Genomic DNA, 17,552 nt, shown 5'->3' with positions numbered 1-17,552 from the left:
AACCTATGCATGCTCTTACCTACTTCTCCCTTTTTATCTGCATCTATACCTGAACTAGTGGCTCCCCGAGGGCAATGGTCTCCATCTCTCTGTGCCACTACTGCCCAGCATTGCCCAACATATGCTTAAGCACATGCCCATGGAAGTCAGTGTTGGTGGAATGGTAAGCAATGAGTGAAAACATTTTGCTAACCAGAGAAGGCTGTGCGAATACGAGGGCTTGTGTCATGATAATATTTTAAATCATAGTAGTTCAGGACTTGAACATAATCTTACAGATTAACTGAGTTCTCCCATTTGACAGATGAGGAAACTGAGGCCCAGAATGTGAAACAGACTGCCAGCGATCACTCACAGAGGTTGTCCAGCTTGGACCTTGATATGCTTTGACTGTGACCCCGCTCAAATCTCATCTTGAATTGCAGTACTCATAATCCCCACGTTTCATGGGAGGGACTAAGTAGAGATAATTGAATCATGAGGGTGGTTTCTCCCATCCTGTTCTCATGATAGCACGATAGTGAGTTAGTTCTTATGAGATATGATGGTTTCATAAGAGGCTTCCCCCTTCACTGGGCACCCACATCTCTCGCCAGACAGCATATAAGACGTGACTGTTTTGCCTTCTGCCATGATTGTAAGTTTCCTGAGGCCTCCCTAGCGATGCAGAACTGTGAATCAATTAAACTTCTTTTCTTTTTTTTTTTTTTGAGATGGAGTCTCACTCTGTTGCCTAGGCTGGAGTGCAGTGGCACGATCTTTGCTCACTGCAACCTCTGCCTCCCTGGTTCAAGCAATTCTCCTGCCTCAGGCTCTTGAGTAGCTGAGATTACAGGTGAGCACCACCATGCCCGGCTAATTTTTGTATTTTTAGTAGAGACGGGGTTTCACCATGTTGGCCAGTCTGGTCTCGAACGCCTGACCTTGTGATCCGCCTGCGTTGGCCTCCCAAAGTGCTGGGATTACAAGCTTGAGCCACCGCGCCCGGCCACTTTTTTTCTTTATAAATTACCCAGTCTTGAGTATGTCTTCATAGCAGCATGAAAACAGACTAATACAGACCTCAACTGAAATATCTTAACTCCTCTCTGCATGGCTTCAGCCAGTGCAGACAAGGGTAAGCCAGTACTTGGAACCCTGTCTCCCAGTGACTGCCTTCCCCAAGAGATCTGACAGCCATGAATGCATCCGGGGTTCTTGAGGGCCAAAGACAGGGTGCTGTTTTAAAGAGGCTGTGAACGCTCAGTGTGCACTTAGAGTAGAAGGCAGAGGCAGTGATAGCAGCAAGGCAGAGCTGGAACCTTCACTGTAGGTTTCCCATTGTCATTCCCAGGACAGTGGAGTCAGTATGGATTTCAGAGTCAGACCAACTTGGCTTTGAATCCTGACTCTGAAACCCATTAGCTGGGCGAGTTTCTTGGGCAAGTTATTTCATCTATGAGCCTCAGTTTCTTCACCCATAATACCATAATATTGGAATATGAATTCTTATCTGATAATCCAGTTGAGACGACTCAGTAAGAACATAAGCAAACGCATCTGAGTCCAGAGTAAGAAGAGCATCTCTTCCCTTCCTACCTTCAGTTTCCCCTCTACTTCTGGGATGGAATAAGGAAAGATTCCTGGCTGCTGCCCCTTCCCCCACAGTCTAGAAGCCATCGTAAGGAGGATAGTAGTGTGGGGTGGTGAGGTTTGGGGGAAGCCAAATGTGGTACCTCAAAAGATATCCACATCATTATGTTGGGCATGGTGGCTCACGCCTATAATCCCAGCACTTTGGGAGGCTGAGGTGGGAGGATCACTTGAGCATATGAGGTCAAGACCAGCCTGAACAACACAGTGGGCAGCATAGTGAGATGCTGTCTCTACAAAAAATTCAATAATTAGCTGGGTGTGCTGACGGTGCCTGTTGTCCTAGCTACTCAGGAAGTTGAGGCAGGAGGATCACTTGAACCCAGAAGTTCGAGGCTGCAGTAAGCTACGATCGTGCCACTGGACTCCAGCCTGTGTGACAGAGTGAGGCCCTGTCTCAAAAATAAATAAAAAAAAAAAGATACCAACAGGAATCCCTGACACCTGTGAGCAATATCTTATATGGCAAAAGATGTGATTAAGTTAAGGTTCTTAAGAGGAGGTGCTTAACCTGAATTGTCCAAGTAGGCCCTAAATGACATTACAGGTGTTCGTATGAGAGAGGAGAGAGAGAGGAGAAGACATACCCAAATAGAGGAGAAGGCCATGTGAAGACAGAGTCTAAGACGAGAGTGATAAGTCACATTCCAAGGAACACCTGCAGCCACCAGAAGCTGGAACAGATAAGGAATGGATTCTCCCCAAGAGTCTGGGGAGGGACTGGAGCCTTGCTGATACCCTGCTTTCAGACTTTTAGCTTCCTGAACTGTGACAGAATACACTTCTGTTGTTTGAACACACCCAATTTATCATAATTTATGACAGCAGCCACAGGAAAGTAATACAGGTCTACTGATTCTGGCTCCAAATCAGCCAGTCTCCTGCCTCTGCACTTCTCATCTTCTAGCCAAATCTGGACCTAGGCCTTCATGCATTCACCCACCGAACCCCAAAGCCTGATCTTGGTGGGGTGGGATTCCTGCTACCCACCACCTGGTCTGGGTCATAGCTATCACCTGCTTCTTGGCCCTGCCTGCCTCCATCGGGCTGCAGCACCAGTTTTTCTGCCCCATTAGACCCTAGTGGAAGTCGGGGGGAGGCATGCCTACTGGGGCCAACTACTGGCTAGTGGGGAGAAAACACTCATAGTAAAAATCAGGAGGCCTATACTTACATTTAGCCTACGCATTAACTTGGGCAAGTCACTTCACCTCTCTGGGTCACACTGTTCTCACCTGCCACGTGCCCAGATTGGACTGTGTGATTTTTCCATGTCCTTTCAGTTCTGACTGTGAATGAGCAGAGGAAGAAGGAGTGGGAAGCTTACGAGGAAGGAAGAAGATAATCAATGCTCAAGAGTAAAAACATTCAGTCCTATAAATGGGGTTTCAGTTTCTCTTAGAGGCTAGATGAAGAGCAGTGTTAGGTAACAGTGAACCTCACGGCTTGGGAGGAATGCGGGTTTAGGACTGGCGGTCTGCAAGACAGGTGTCCACCTGCAACAGAGGCGACTATCTGCAAGACAGGTGATCTTCTATATGGGAAGTGTCCATCATAGGGCCTGCCCCATCACATTCCTTTCTAGGAAGATGGTTCTGTCCAGAACCCCCATAGCCCAAGTGGGTATATTTGGACCATTAAACCTTGTCCTCTGCTATGGTCTGAATATTTGTGTCTTCCCAAAATTCATATGTTGAAATCCTAACCCCCAGGTGATAATATTAAGAGGTGATTATGTCATGAGGGCAAAGCCTTCGTGAATGGGATGAGTGCCTTTTTAAAAAAAAAAAGGGTGCAGAGAGCCGCCTTGCCCCTTCTACCATGTAAGAACAGTGAGAAGGTACCATCTATGAACCACGAAGAGGGCCCTAACCAGATACCACATCTTCCAGTGTCTTGATCTTGGACTTCCCTGGCTTCAGAACTGTGAGAAATACAAATTTGTGTTGTTTATAAACCCCTTAGTCTATGGCATTTTGTTATAGCAGCTTAAATGGACTAAGACATCCTCTGTGGATGGAGCCAACTGGAAGAAGAAGGAATCTGACTCAAGGGCTGCCTGACAATCAGTGACATGGAGGGAAAAGATGGGATGAGCCAAACTAGATTCTCACCTTGCGAACCTGAATTGGGAAAACATAGTGGGAAAATGGAGGCAAAGAAATCATGATATGGAGAGGTCCAGAGATCTGAGCCTGTTCAAGCCAGTGACTGAGCAGAGAAATCAAAAGGATTGAGTTAGTGAGTTGAAGCAGGTGTGGATGGTAGTCGAGTTGTTGTGTTAATGTCGAACTGTGAAAGTAAAAGTTCGTGCCCTCCTGCTACAGGTGGTCCTAAAGGTTCTTAGCATTGGAGGGGAAAGACCACAGACCTAGAATTTGTGAGTACTCTGTTTCTAAAAATGCATTCCGGGAAAGGAGGAGGAGAGTATTCACAGCCAGGCGTTGAGGAGCATCACACTAGGTTCTTAACATGTCAAAATTATAGACTTCTTAGCTACTGGAACTAATAATAAGTGAGAACTAAGTGAGTTTAGCAAGGTGGCAGAACACAAAGTCAATATTTTAAAATCAATTATATTTCTATATACAAGCAACCAACAATTGGAAACTGGAATTTTACAAACACTTCTTAAAATTACATTAAAACATCAAATACTTAGGCCGGATGCAGTGGCTCACGCCTGTAATCCCAGCACTTTGAGAAGCCGAGCGGGTGGATCAACTGATGTCAGGAGTTCGAGGCCAGCCTGACCAACATGGAGAAACCCTGTCTCTACTAAAAACACAAAAATTAGCCAGGTGTGGTGGTGCATCCTGTAATCCCAGCTACTCAGGAGGCTGACGCGGGAGAATCGCTTGAGCCCGGGAGGCGGAGGTGTTGGTGAGCCAAGATCGCACCATTGCACTCCAGCCTGGGCAACAAGAGCAAAAATCTGTCTCAAACGAAACAAAACAAAAAAGCCACATCAAATACTTAGTGATACACTTAATTAAATATGTGCAAGATGTATGTGTTAGTTATCTATTGCTGTGTAACAAATTATCCTAAACTTAGTGGTTTAAAATGAGCATTGACTATCTCAGTTTCCACAAGAATTCAGGAGCAGCTCAGCTGGGTGGTTCTGGTTCTGGGTCTCTCATGAGGTTGGAATCCAGGTGTTGACCAGCACTGCAGTCATCTGGGGGCTGGACATGGTTGTTAACAGAGGCCTCAGTTAGTTCCTCATCACATGGAACTCTCCATAGAGCTGCTCATGACCTTGCAGTTGGTTTCTCCTAGCTGAGATGGTGCTACACACTCTACAGTATACAGACTAGCCTCTTACAGCAAGGAATTATCTGGGCCAACATCCCAATAGTGCTGAGGCCGAGAAACCCTGGGCTAAGCAAAGACTTAGAGAGAACATAAAAGACAGAAATCATTAAAAAAAAAAAGATCCACAAAATCAACATTTTGTGTTAAGATGGTGTTTATTTAGGTTAAGATTTCATTTTGACTTTATCAAAATGAAAAACTTTTGCTCTTTGAAAGACACCATTCTTAGCCCGGGTGTGGTGGCTCACGCCTGTAATCCCAGCACTTTGGGAGGCCAAGGTGGGTGGATCATTTGAGGTCAGGGGTTTGAGACCAGCCTGGCCAATATAGTGAAACCCCATCTCTACTAAAAATACAAAAATTAGCCAGGTGTGGTGGCGGGTGCCTGTAGTCCCAGCTACTTGGGCGCTGAGGCAGGATAATTGCTTGAACCCAGGAGGCGGAGGTTGCAGTGAGCCGAGATCGCGCCACTGCACTCCAGCCTGGGCGACAGAGTATAAGATTCAGTCAAAAAAAAAAAAAAAAAAATCTGTCCAGGGGAGATTCCTATTAAAGATCTATATAGGTGGTCATGGAGTTTGTCCAGGGAATGAATCATTTAAGGATCTCTTTATTAGTTGGGGTCTTTGACATTTAGAATCTTTGAAGACACAGGTAGTAGGGAGGGACTGAATTCCTCATCAGTTAGGGCCCTCATGGGGCCCATTGCTGGTAAAATCTTTGTAATATTCCTGGAATTTCACTTAGTGATTCATGCATATTCTTACACCAATGCCCCTTTGACTGGGTCAGTGTGAGTGGTCCAGGCTTTTGTTTCTTGCCACTAAAAGCTCTTCACTAGAAAAGAGTCAGAGTTCTAGTTTATGACTAAGGGTTAGGTTAAGATTAGATTTAGAATTATGCTCATGGAAAACCTAGCTCAAATGGTTCCTAGAAGTTGTCTACATAGTAAGTGATCAGTATATATTGGTCAAAGAAATGAATGAATGGAAACTGGTTTAAGCAAATGGAATTTGTTAGCTGGCTTCAAGTGAATCAAACAACATAATCAAGAATGGAGAGGGGGTCTCTCTCTCTCTCAACCTGCTCTGATCTCTGCAACGTCATGCTCAGATGACCCACTATCCACGACATACCACCACTGTGCTAAAGAATTCCTTGTCCCTCCCTACACTGTCCCAGAAAAGGAGGCCTCCCTGGTAGCACCCACGGGTGTGGGGGGAAGCCACTTCTCTTTCTCAAGAATGCCAAAGGCTGGGTGCGGTGGCTCGCGCCTGTAATCCCGGCACTTTGGGAGGCCGAGGCGGGTGGATCACGAGGTCAAGAGTTCAAGACCAGCCTGGTCAACATGGCAAAACCCCGTCTCTACTAAAAATACAAAAAAATTAGCCAGGTGTGGTGGTACGTGCCTGTAGTCTCAGCTACTTGAGAGGCTGAGGCAGGAGAATCACTTGAACCCGGGAGGCAGAGGTTGCAGTGAGCCGAGGCGGCACCATTACACTCCAGCCTGGGCGACAGAGCAAAAAAAAAAAAAAGAATGCCAAAAAAGTCTCTTGCTTTCCTTGGCTCTGATTTGGTTTAGAGCCAGCCCTGAACAAATGGCTGCAGACGGCGGGTGGGACATGGGGATTGGCTAAGACCCATCAAAACCTATTCCTGGTCCTGGGGCATGAGCTACTTCCTTCAGGCATGGGTAGAACAGATGCTTAGTGGCCAAACTTACAAATGTTACAGGAATTTCAGGGTCTGGATTAGAGTGCCAGGAAGGTTCCAATCTAGACTAAGCAATAAAAAGGTTCAGTTGTGTTTTTCCAGATGAGAGAAAAATGCATAAACACTTTGAGCCCTGCATTCCACTCCCAGGGCTTTTCTTAAAAACAACAAAAAAAATCACCTTCCCTAAAAGCTGTTGTTCATGGTGTTCTTTATGTAGAACAGTATAAGACCACATGGAAGGCCGGGCGCCGTGGCTCATGCCTGTAATCCCAGCACTTTAGGAGGCTGAGGCTGGTGGATCACGAGGTCAGGAGTTCGAGACCAGCCTGACCAACATGGTGAATGAAACCCTGTCTCTACTAAAAATACAAAAATTAGACAGGCATGGTGGGGTGCGCTTATAATCCCAGCTACTCAGGAGGCTGAGGCAGGAGAATCAATTGAACCCGAGAGGCAGAGGTTGCAGTGAGCCGAGATTGTGCCATTGCACTCCAGCCTGGGCAACAAGAGTGAAACTCCATCTCAAAAACAAAAACAACAACAACAAAAACCACATGGAAAGAGATAAGGTTGGGGTAGGAAGGGTGGGGCAAACAAAATGCTGTGTACATTATTGAATGATAGTGATAAAAAAAAAACTGGCTAGGCTGGGTGTGGTAGCTCATGCCTGTAATCCAGCACTTTGAGAGGCTGAGGCAGGAGGATCGCTTGAGCCCAGGAGTTCAAGACTAGTCTGGGCAACATAGTGAGACCCGGTCTCTCCAAAAAAAAAAAAAAAGAAAAGAAAATTAAGAATTAGCTGAGTATGATAACATGCACTTGTAGTCCCAGCTACTACTTGGGAGGCTGAGCTGGGAGGATAACTTGAGCCCAGGAGATCAAGGCTGCAGTGGGCTATGATTGTGCCACTGCACTCCAGACTGGGCAGCCAGAGTGAGAGTCCATCTCAAAAAACAAACAAAAAAAAAATCACTACACATATAGGGAGTCAATGATGTACAGGGGTTGACTGAAAGCAATTGAAACATGTTTTCTTTTGCTTTCCATACTGATTACAATGCTTGTATAATCATAAAAACAAATTAGAACACGGCGTGAATTAGGTTAGGGGTAAAGCTGGGGCTGGAATTCAGTCAGGTGACATTTCCTTGGTGAAGTGATTTAACCTTTCTGAGCTTTCCTTTCTGCCTATGTAAACAGAGGTATTAATAATAGTGCCAATTAATACCTCATTAATAACAGAGGTATTAATAATAATAGTGCCTAAGGCTATTGTGAGGATTAAAGGAAAAATCTCATAGAGTGCTCAGCACACAGTACCTCATACACAGTAATCATTCAGTGTGGCCTTGGGATTGTCACTGGCTGTGAGTGCACAGAACTGGCATCAGATTTTTATAACAGCTTTATTGAGATATAATTGACATACAATAAGCAGCACATATTTAAATTATACGATTTGATATGCTTTGACACATGTATACATCCCTGAAACCTTTGCCCCAAACAAGATCATGAACATAATCACATCCAAAAGTTTCCTTATCTGTATCTGTAGCTCATTTCTTTTTATTGCTGAGTAGTAGTTCATTGTATGAACATATCACAACTTGTGTTTCCATTCACCTGCTGATGAACGTTTGGATTATTTCTAATTTTGGCTATTACATATAGAGTTGCATTCATTTACGAGTCTTTGGGTAGACATATGCTTTCAGGTATCTTGGGTAAATACCTACTAGTGGGTTGTCTAATGTGAGTGTAGATCTTTACGAGAAACTACCTGGCACCAGATGTGGCCATCAGAGTGCGGGACTCCCCTGGAGAGGAATGAGAGGGTGGAGGTCAGAGTCAGGGGTCTCCTACACCCTCTCCTTACCTTCTGAGGCTCGATGGTCAACTCCTAGAGGTCTATGGCTGGCATCTCAATAGGGCCTATTCCTTCTTAGAGACGCCCTCCTCCCCATGGCAGGAGTTCCCATATCCCAGTGGGCATCAAAATTTCCTGGAGAGTGAAACCCCGTTTCTACTAAAAATACAAAAAAAAAATTAGCCGGGCGTGGTGGCGGGTGCCTGTAGTCCCAGCTACTCAGAGAGGCTGAGGCAGGAGAATGGCGTGGACCCAGGAGGTGGAGCTTGCAGTGAGCCGAGATTGCGCAACTGCACTCCAGCCTGGGTGACACAGCGAGACTCCATCTCAAAAAAAAAAAAAAAAAAAATTCCTGGAGAGCCTTTTATTTATTTATTTATTTATTTATTTTGAGATGGAGTCTCTGTCTTGCTCTGTTGCCCAGGCTGGAATACAGTGGCGTGATCTTGGTTCACTGCAACCTCTGCCTCCCAGGTTCAGGCCATTCTCGTGCCTCAGCCTCCCTAGTAGCTGGGACTACAGGTGCATGCCACCATGCCCAGCTTTTTTTTGTATTATTAGTAGAGATGGGGTTTCACCATGTCAGCCAGGCTGGTCTTGAACTCCTGATCCCAGGTGATCCGCCTGCCTCAGCCTCCCAAAGTGCTGGGATTACAGTTGTGAACCACCACGCCTGGCCCTGGGGAGCTTTAAACACTATAGATTCCTTAGGCATGAGCTGAGATTAAATAAAATAATAAAGTAAATAAATAAACAGCATAGGCCAGGTGCGGTGGCTCCCACATATAATCCCAGCATTTTGGGAGGTTGAGGCCTGAGTGTCGCTTGAGCCCGGGAGTTCGAGACCAGCCTGGGGCAAAACCCCATCTCTACTAAACGCACAAAAATTAGCTGGCCGTGGTAGCTCACACCTGTAATCCCAGCTACTTGGGAGGCTAAGGCAGGAGAATTGCTTGAACCCAGGAGGCAGTGGTTGCAGTGAGCTGAGATCGTGTCACTGCACTCCAGCCTGGGCGACAGAGTGAGACTCCGTCTCAAAATAAATAAAAAAATAAAAATACAAAAAAATTAGCCTGGCATGGTGGCACGCACCTGTGGTCCCAGCTACTCAGGAGGCTCAGGTGAGAGGATCACTTAACCTTGGGAAGTTGAGGCTCAGTGAGCCGAGATTGTGCCACTGCACGCCAGCCTGAGTGACAAGAGTGAGACTCTGTCTCCAAAAAAAAACCAAATAAATAAAAATAAACACTGTAGATTTCTGGGTCCCATCTGAGACCCGCTGACTTAGAATGTTGCTGGGTAGGACCACAGAATTTGTTCTTTTAAGTGCCCTTTGTGATTCTGCCATATTAACAGGACCTCACCTGCCAGGTCAAGTTTAAAACCTCAGGCAAGGCATTTCCAGCCTTTTGCCATCCGGCCCCCATGTCCTGTGCAGGCTCGCACCTTGCCCTCACCCGGACACGCAGTCTCATGAAACCACTCCATGTTCCCGACATGCTTAGGCTCTCTAACATCTGAGTCTTCACACAAGTTCATCTTTCTATATCCCCCTTGTCTACCTGGGAAACTTCCACACATGTCCTCTGAGGCCAGCTAAAACACTATTTCCTCTGGGAAGCCTTCCACATCCTTCTTCCAACCAGCCAGTCAGAAGTCTTTTCTCTTTGCTGTGAGTCTCCCAGCACCTCCCACCATTCTATATCCCAGCACGCATCACTCTGCCCCATAATTATTTAGTGATGCCTGTGTCAAACAGTTTGTATAGCTTGCCTTGTTTCAGGTCCCCAGGAACCCTCTGAGGCAGATGATGATGATGACGATAGCAGGAAAGGTTTAGCAGGTGAAAAGTTTGCTCAAAGAATTCTACATATGGGCCAGGCGCGGTGGCTCATGCCTGTAATCCCAGCACTTTGGGAGGCAGAGGCAGGCAGATCACCTGAGGTCAGGAGTTCGAAACCACACTGGCCAACATGGTAAAACCCCGTCTCTACTAAAAATATAAAAACTAGCGGCCGGGCGCGGTGGCTCACGCCTGTAATCCCAGCACTTTGGGAGGCCGAGGCGGGCGAATCACGAGGTCAGGAGATCGAGACCATCCTGGCTAACACGGTGAAACCCCGTCTCTACTAAAAATACAAAAAATTAGCCGGGTGAAGTAGCGGGCGCCTGTAGTCCCAGCTACGCGGGAGGCTGAGGCAGGAGAATGGCGTGAACCCCGGGGGGCGGAGCCTGCAGTGAGCCGAGATCGCGCCACTGCACTCAAGCCTGGGTGAAAGAGCGAGACTCCTTCTCAAAAAAAAAAAAAAAAAAAAAAAAAAAACTAGCTGGGCATGGTGGTGGGCGCCTGTAATTCCAGCTACTCAGGAGCCTGAGGCAGGAGAATCGCTTGAACCCGGGGGGTGGAGGTTGCAGTGAGCCGAGATCGCGCCACTTCACTCCAGCCTGGGTGGAAGAGTAAGACTCCATCTAAAAAAAAAAAAAAAGAATTCTACATATGCTGCTAGACCCTTTCATCCTCACCAAAGCCCTGTGAGGCAGGTACTTTTATTATCAGGCCATCTTGCAGATGAGGATACTGAGGCTCAGATAAATTATTTGCCTAAACTCATCCATTCTCATAAGTAGCGTCACAACTTGCACCCAACAGCCTCTGATCCCAAGGCTTCACACTCCCACATGACCCACGTTTAAACCTTCTGCTAAGTAATCGCTGGGCCAAGCTCTTCGTTTTTTTCCTTTGCCCTGAGATCTGGATTATTTCCATTGTTTAGCTATTACAAATAACGTTTCTATGAATATTCACATACAAGTACTTGTAATGCTTTCGTTTCTCCTGGGTAAGTAATTAGGAGTGGAATAACTTGGTCATATGGTAGGCATATGTTTAACTTTTCGAGAAATTACCAAACTGTTTTTCCAGAGTAGTTATACCATTTCACTCCTACCAGCATGTATGAGAATTCCAGTTGCTCCACATCTTCCCCAACATTTAATATGATCAGTCTTTTTAATCTTGGCCATCCTAATAGATGTGTAGTGGTATCACACTGCAGTTTTAATTTGCATTCCCCTAATGCCCATAATATTGAGGTTCATTTCATGTCCTTATTACCATCCATTTTATTTGATGGAATGTCTGTTCAAATCTTTGCCCATATTTTAATTGGGTTGTTTGTTTTCTTAATACTGAGTTGTAGCCAGGCACGGTGACTCATGCCTGTAATCCCAGCACTTTGGGAGGCCAAGGTGGGCGGATGACCTGAGGTCAGGGGTTTGAGACCAGCCTGGCCAATGTGGTAAAACCTTGTTTCTACTAAAAATACAAAATTAGCTGGGCGTGGTGCTGCGAACCTGTAATCCCAGCTACTTGAGAGGCTGAGGCAGGAGAACTGCTTGAACCTGGGAGGCAGAGGTTGCAGTGAGCTGAGATTATGCCATTGCACTCCAGCCTGGGCAAAAACAGTAAAGCTCTGTCTCAAAAAAAAAAAAAAAAAAAAAAAAAAAAAGCAAAAAAAACAGAGTTGTAAGAGTTCTTTTTTTTTCTTTTTTTTTTTTTTTGTAAGAGTTCTTTATGTATTCTGGAAACAAGTTTCTTGTCAGACAGTGATTCTTTTTTTCTCCCATCCTATGGCTTGTCTTTTCTTAGCAATGCCTTTCTAAAAGCAGTTAAGTTTTAATTTTAATAAAATCAAATTTATCAATTTTTTCTTTTATAAACCATGCTAATCTATGTCAACAATATTTTATCGTTTGAATGTGTAGGTCTTACATATATTTTAGCAGATTTACCTTAAATATTTCATTTTTTAATGCCATTGAAATTTAAATTTTAGATCGTTGCTAGTGTATAGAAACATAATTTTTTTATATTGATCTTGTGGCCTGTATCCTTGCTAACTCATTTATTAGTTCTAGTAGCTTCTTTCATAGATTCCATAGGATTTTCTACATAGGCAACCATGTTGTCTGTGAATAAAGATAGCGTCACTTCTTTCTTTCCAATCTTAGCTTTTTATTTCTTTTTCTTGCTTTATTGCACTAGCAATTTGGTTGTTGGAAGTTGTAGTTCGCTAAAATATTGCGGTTTTTAAAGGTCTTTTTTTTCTGTGTGCTTCATTTTGCCCAAGCTCACCATAGTTTCTACACTGTGCCTTCGAGTTCACTGATATTCTCTTCTGCAATGTCAAATCTTCCACTATTTCCATCCGCTGTGTTTTACATCTCAGGCATTGTAGTTTCCATCTCTGAAAGTTTTCTTTGGTCTTTTAAAATATTTTCATGCCCCTATATAGTCAATATTTCTTCTAGCTTAACAACATGACATACATTTAATAACTGGTTTAATGTTATTGTCTACTAATTTTATGGTCAGTGTCATTTCTAGGTCAGTGTCAATCAATTGATTACCTCTCCATTACGGGAAGTGTTTTCTTGTTTCTTTGCATGCCTGGTAACCACTGACTGGATGCCAAACATTTGTGAATTTTACCTTGTTGTGTACTATATATTTTTGTATTTCGAGAAGAATTAGAGAATTCTAGAAGAATTAGAGAACCTTGATCTCTAGCAGAGTGGTGGGCCAAAGGAAAAAAAAAAGAAAAAGAAAATGAATGTATAAATAATCTCAAGTTTTGCTTTGAAAAGTAATTACGTTACTCGGAAACAGTTTAGTCCTTTGGTTAGGTGGGCCCAGAGCTGTATTTATGTAGGGTTACTTTTTCCCCACTACTCAGCTAATACCCTGAGGCCCCTTGAATTAATCCACTCTGGCTATCAGGAACAGACTCTGTCTCCTAGCTTTCTGTGAGCTCTGAGCACTATTCTCTCTTACCTTTTTGGGTGGTTTCTTACTCCAGCCTCAGGTAATTTCCACTTGATTAATACTCAACTGAAGTCCTGGCGTGGTGGCTCACACCTGTAATCCCAGCACTTTGGGAGGCCAAGGTGGGCGGATCACCTGAGGTCGGGAGTTCAAGACCAGCCTGACCAACATGGAGAAACCCCGTCTCTACTAAAAATACAAAATTAGCCGGAGTGGTGGCACATGCCTGTAATCCCAGCTACTCGGGAGGCTGAGGCAGGAGAATCGCTTGAATCTGGGAGGCGGAGATTGTAGTGAGCCGAGATCGCACCACTGCACTCCAGCCTGGCAACAAGAGCGAAACTCCGTCTCAAAAAAAAAAAAAATACTCAACTGAATAGTTAACGGGGACCCTCTGAGTATCTCCAGCACTCTTTCTCTGTAGTTCTCCTCTCTCCAGTGCTCTGCCTTACAAACTTCAGCCTCTTTGGCTTCCCCCAGGCCCCTGGACATGTCTTGTTAATGAGGGGAGCCATGGCATGGGAATTTTCTCCAGCTGACAAGTCAGTAGGACTAACCTGTATTTCTTCGTTTCTCTCATTGATCACTGTTTGCCATTGTCTAATGTATAGATAGTGTCTTGAGTGCCATTTTGTGTGTGTGTGTGTGTGTGTGTGTTTGGTTTTGTATTTTAAGGCATTTCAGAAGGGAGGGTAAATCTAGTCTCTGTGACTCTGTTCTGAAAAAGCAGAAGTTTGTGGCGTCAGAGTTGGCATTGGAGTTGGTCAGGAAGTGTCAGAGCTGGCTCTGCACTGGAGCAGGGAGGCTCTTCTTCCTTTATACCAGCCGGCACACCTGCCCCCAGAGAAAGACTGATCCTACTGTGCCGTCAAGTTCTCAGGCACTGGGTGCCAACTGGGTCAGTTACCAGGGAGAGGAGGTAACTGGTGTGCCCATGGGAAACTAGAGCTGGCATATCTCGTTATAACTGTCAACAGAATGCTTCTTCACCGAGGTTCCAGTGCTGCCACCTCTCCAGCCAACCCAGCTGGGGTCAGGGTGCCTTCCTCTAAGAGCTCTGGCCTCATCTGCAGTTACTGACCTCACCTGGCCAGAGCTGGAGGGGATTAGCACTTACAGCCTCCCAGCTGGCAACATTAGCCACTACCTGGCAACAACAATGACAAACCTCCATTTTTTTGAGCAGTTACTATTTGCCAGGCCCTGAGCTACCTACCAAAAAATTGAGGCTAGAAGAGGTAAAGCTGCTTACCCAAGTGACGCAGCTGGAAAGGGGAAAAAGGGAGATCCAACATTTACCTCTGGAGACCTGGGGGATGGTCTGTCAAACATACATCCTGGGAACTTTCGGAGGCTCTGGGTCCCATCCTCTATTTTGGCCTGGGCTCCTGTCTCTGTTTCTGGCTTTTGTCTGCCTCTGGGTCTAAAGACCTAATCCGAATCTTCTTAGTTCTGGGGCATGGCATGGTGCGCAAGACATGCTCTGACTTTGTTAACAGACAGACTGAGGTTCAAATCCTACTTTCCTTTTTTTTTTTTTTGAGACGGAGTCTCACTCTGTCGCCCAGGATGGAGTGCAGTGGCGTGATCTCAACTTGCTGCAAGCTCTGCCTCCCAGGTTCACGCCATTCTCCTGTCTCAGCCTCCCCAGTAGCTGGGACTACAGGTGCCCACCAACACACCTGGCTAATTTTTTGTATTTTTAGTAGAGACGGGGTCTCACTGTGTTAGCCAGGATGGTCTCGATCTCCTGACCTCGTGATCCACCTGCCTCAGCCTCCCAAAGTGCTGGCATTACAGGCATGAGCCACCACACCCGGCTCAAATCCTACTGTCTAACTGTGTGACCTTGAGGGAGTCACTAAATTCTTGCTGAGCCGTAAGAATCACCTCTACAACATGGGGTAGTGGTATTACTTCACAGGGTGGATGTGAGGATTAAATGAGATAATATGTAAGAAGTGCTTATTCTACCTGGGTGTTCAATACATGGTAGTGAGAAGTCTGGTGTCCAGTCAGGCATGTAAGGGGCTTGGACGTTGTCTCTCTGTCCTGATAATAAGTAAAAAGTTGAGCAAACTGGAAAATCAACAATTCTTCTTAGATCCTTTAGAGGAGTGAGGTCACAGGGCAAACCACTGCCCTCAAAATTGAAGAGACAGAGAAGCAGAAACCCCCAAGTAGAAACCTGCTCTAGAACCGGTACCAGGGCAGGACAACCTAACCTGTAATTGAAGAATTGCTGGAGGCTCAGCATGGGCAAATCTGAACATTAAACATTCCAGCAAGATCCAGCCATAGGGGCGTCCCCACATGTTTGTGAGTTTAATCTTCAGGATCTCTATCGAGTCCTCCCAGTGACTGTCAGAGAAAAATCTCCTCTGCTTTCAGCAGGGGGATGGGAAAGCAACCATTTTGAAATATGCCAGAGCATTCTGTTCTTAACAAGGCCTGCTCTCATGAGAAACTATTTTAGCCCAGCCCAATCTTCTGGAGCTTTATCAGAGCCTAGCTGACCTGAGGGAGGGGAAATAGCCAACTCCACTGCCATCTCTGTCCCACCTAAGGGGAGAAAAAAATGGAGAAGCCCTGGTGAACTTCACAGCCCAGGAGGGTTCCCGGGCTCATGAAAAGAGTGAGAGCTAATCACAGGACCGTGGAACGCCACCCCTGCCCCACACCTCCTCCACCACATAACTAAAGGCCTATTTTACGGGAATTCCTTTTTCCCAGTGTAGGAGCCATGGGAAAACTTTCCCTTCACTCTCTGAAGTTTCACTAAAAAGTCAATTTACAGGCCGGACTTGGTGGCTCACACCTGTAATCCCAGCACTTTGGGAGGCCAAGGTGGGTGAATCACCTGAGGTCAGGAGTTTGAGACCAGTCCGGCCAGCATGGAGAAACCCCGTCTCTACTGAAAACACAAAAATTACCTGGGCATGGTGGCGGGCTCCTATAATCTCAGCTACTTGGGAGGCAGAGGCAGGAGAATCATTTAAACCCAGGAGGCGGAGGTTGCAGTGAGCCAAGATTGTGCCATTGCACTCCAGCCTGGGCAACAAGAGCAAGACTCTGTCTTTAAAAAAAAAAATCAACTTACAAAAGGCAAATTAGTAGGAGAAATGGCGTACACATTTATTAGCACGCACAGGGGAGAATCACAGAGTGATTACCCAATATCCCAATGCAGTAAGATGGTACTCTTCTTTTTTTGAAAACTTTTATAAATTTTTTAAGTTAAAAAAATGGAATGCTTTACGAATTTGCATATCTTCCTTGCTCAGGGGCCAGACTAATCTTCTCTGTATCATTCCAATTTTAGTATATGTGCTGCCAAAGCGAGCACTATATACCCTTCTTCTTAGGGGAAAGGAAGATGGGAAAGTATACATGATTTTAGGGGCTAGGAAATGAGTTTTAGGCGAATTCGATGGGCTTGAAGAACATACAATTTCCTTGGACAAAGTCTGTTGGGCCTGCAGAGCAGACAATGGTTTGTGACAAAAGTCTGTCTAACCATCCTGGCCAACATGGTGAAAGCCCATCTCTACTAAAAATACAAAAATTAGCTGGGCGTGGTAGTGAGAGCCTATAGTCCCAGCTACTGAGGAGGCTGAGGCAGAACCGCTTGAACCCGGGAGGCAGAGGTTGCAATGAGCCGAGATCACGCCATTGCACTCCAGCCTGGACGACAGAGTAAGACTCTGTCTCAAAAAAAAAAAAGTCTGTCTAGATTTGTTGACAGACTTGGGTCTTTCTTCCTGTGATATGAATTCAGTTAATGAAAACTCAAAGAAGGGACTAGAGGTAATTGTTTTCTTCTTTGGTGGAACTGGACTTTAGGCTGATAGGGGAACTTCAGAAAACAACTTTATCATGTGCTTTGGGAGGGACGGAGGATTGAGAGACAGGAGATGAGGGAAGGTCAGAGAGACCTTGAGGCTTCTTCTTCAGTTTGGCATGTCAAAGCACCGTATTTTGTTGTATCGGTTTCTGAGCCCCAACACCAGTATACCATGTGTGGCTTTTAACGGGAAATTACAACACATATTAAAGGCAAAACACACACTTTGAAGAAAAAGAGCAAGCGTCAGAACCAGGCTGGGATACGACAGGAATGTTGAGATTATCAGACTAAAAATTTAAAACAACTATAATTAATGTTAGGGGCTCTGATGGAAAAAGTAGATA

General features: G+C 45.3%; 1 non-coding gene across 1 annotated transcript; it reads right to left on the bottom strand.

The window, feature by feature from the left end:
• Positions 1–16,600: 16,600 nt before the first annotated feature.
• On the bottom strand, positions 16,601–16,707 carry LOC115837704. Its single transcript, XR_004032764.1, has one exon. It is a non-coding gene; the product is annotated as a U6 spliceosomal RNA (small nuclear RNA).
• Between the last annotated feature and the right edge of the window lie 845 nt (positions 16,708–17,552).

This window comes from Nomascus leucogenys, chromosome 12, assembly GCF_006542625.1.
Source record: "Nomascus leucogenys isolate Asia chromosome 12, Asia_NLE_v1, whole genome shotgun sequence".
Lineage (NCBI taxonomy): Eukaryota > Metazoa > Chordata > Mammalia > Primates > Hylobatidae > Nomascus > Nomascus leucogenys.
This window is presented reverse-complemented; position numbering and strand designations above follow the sequence as displayed.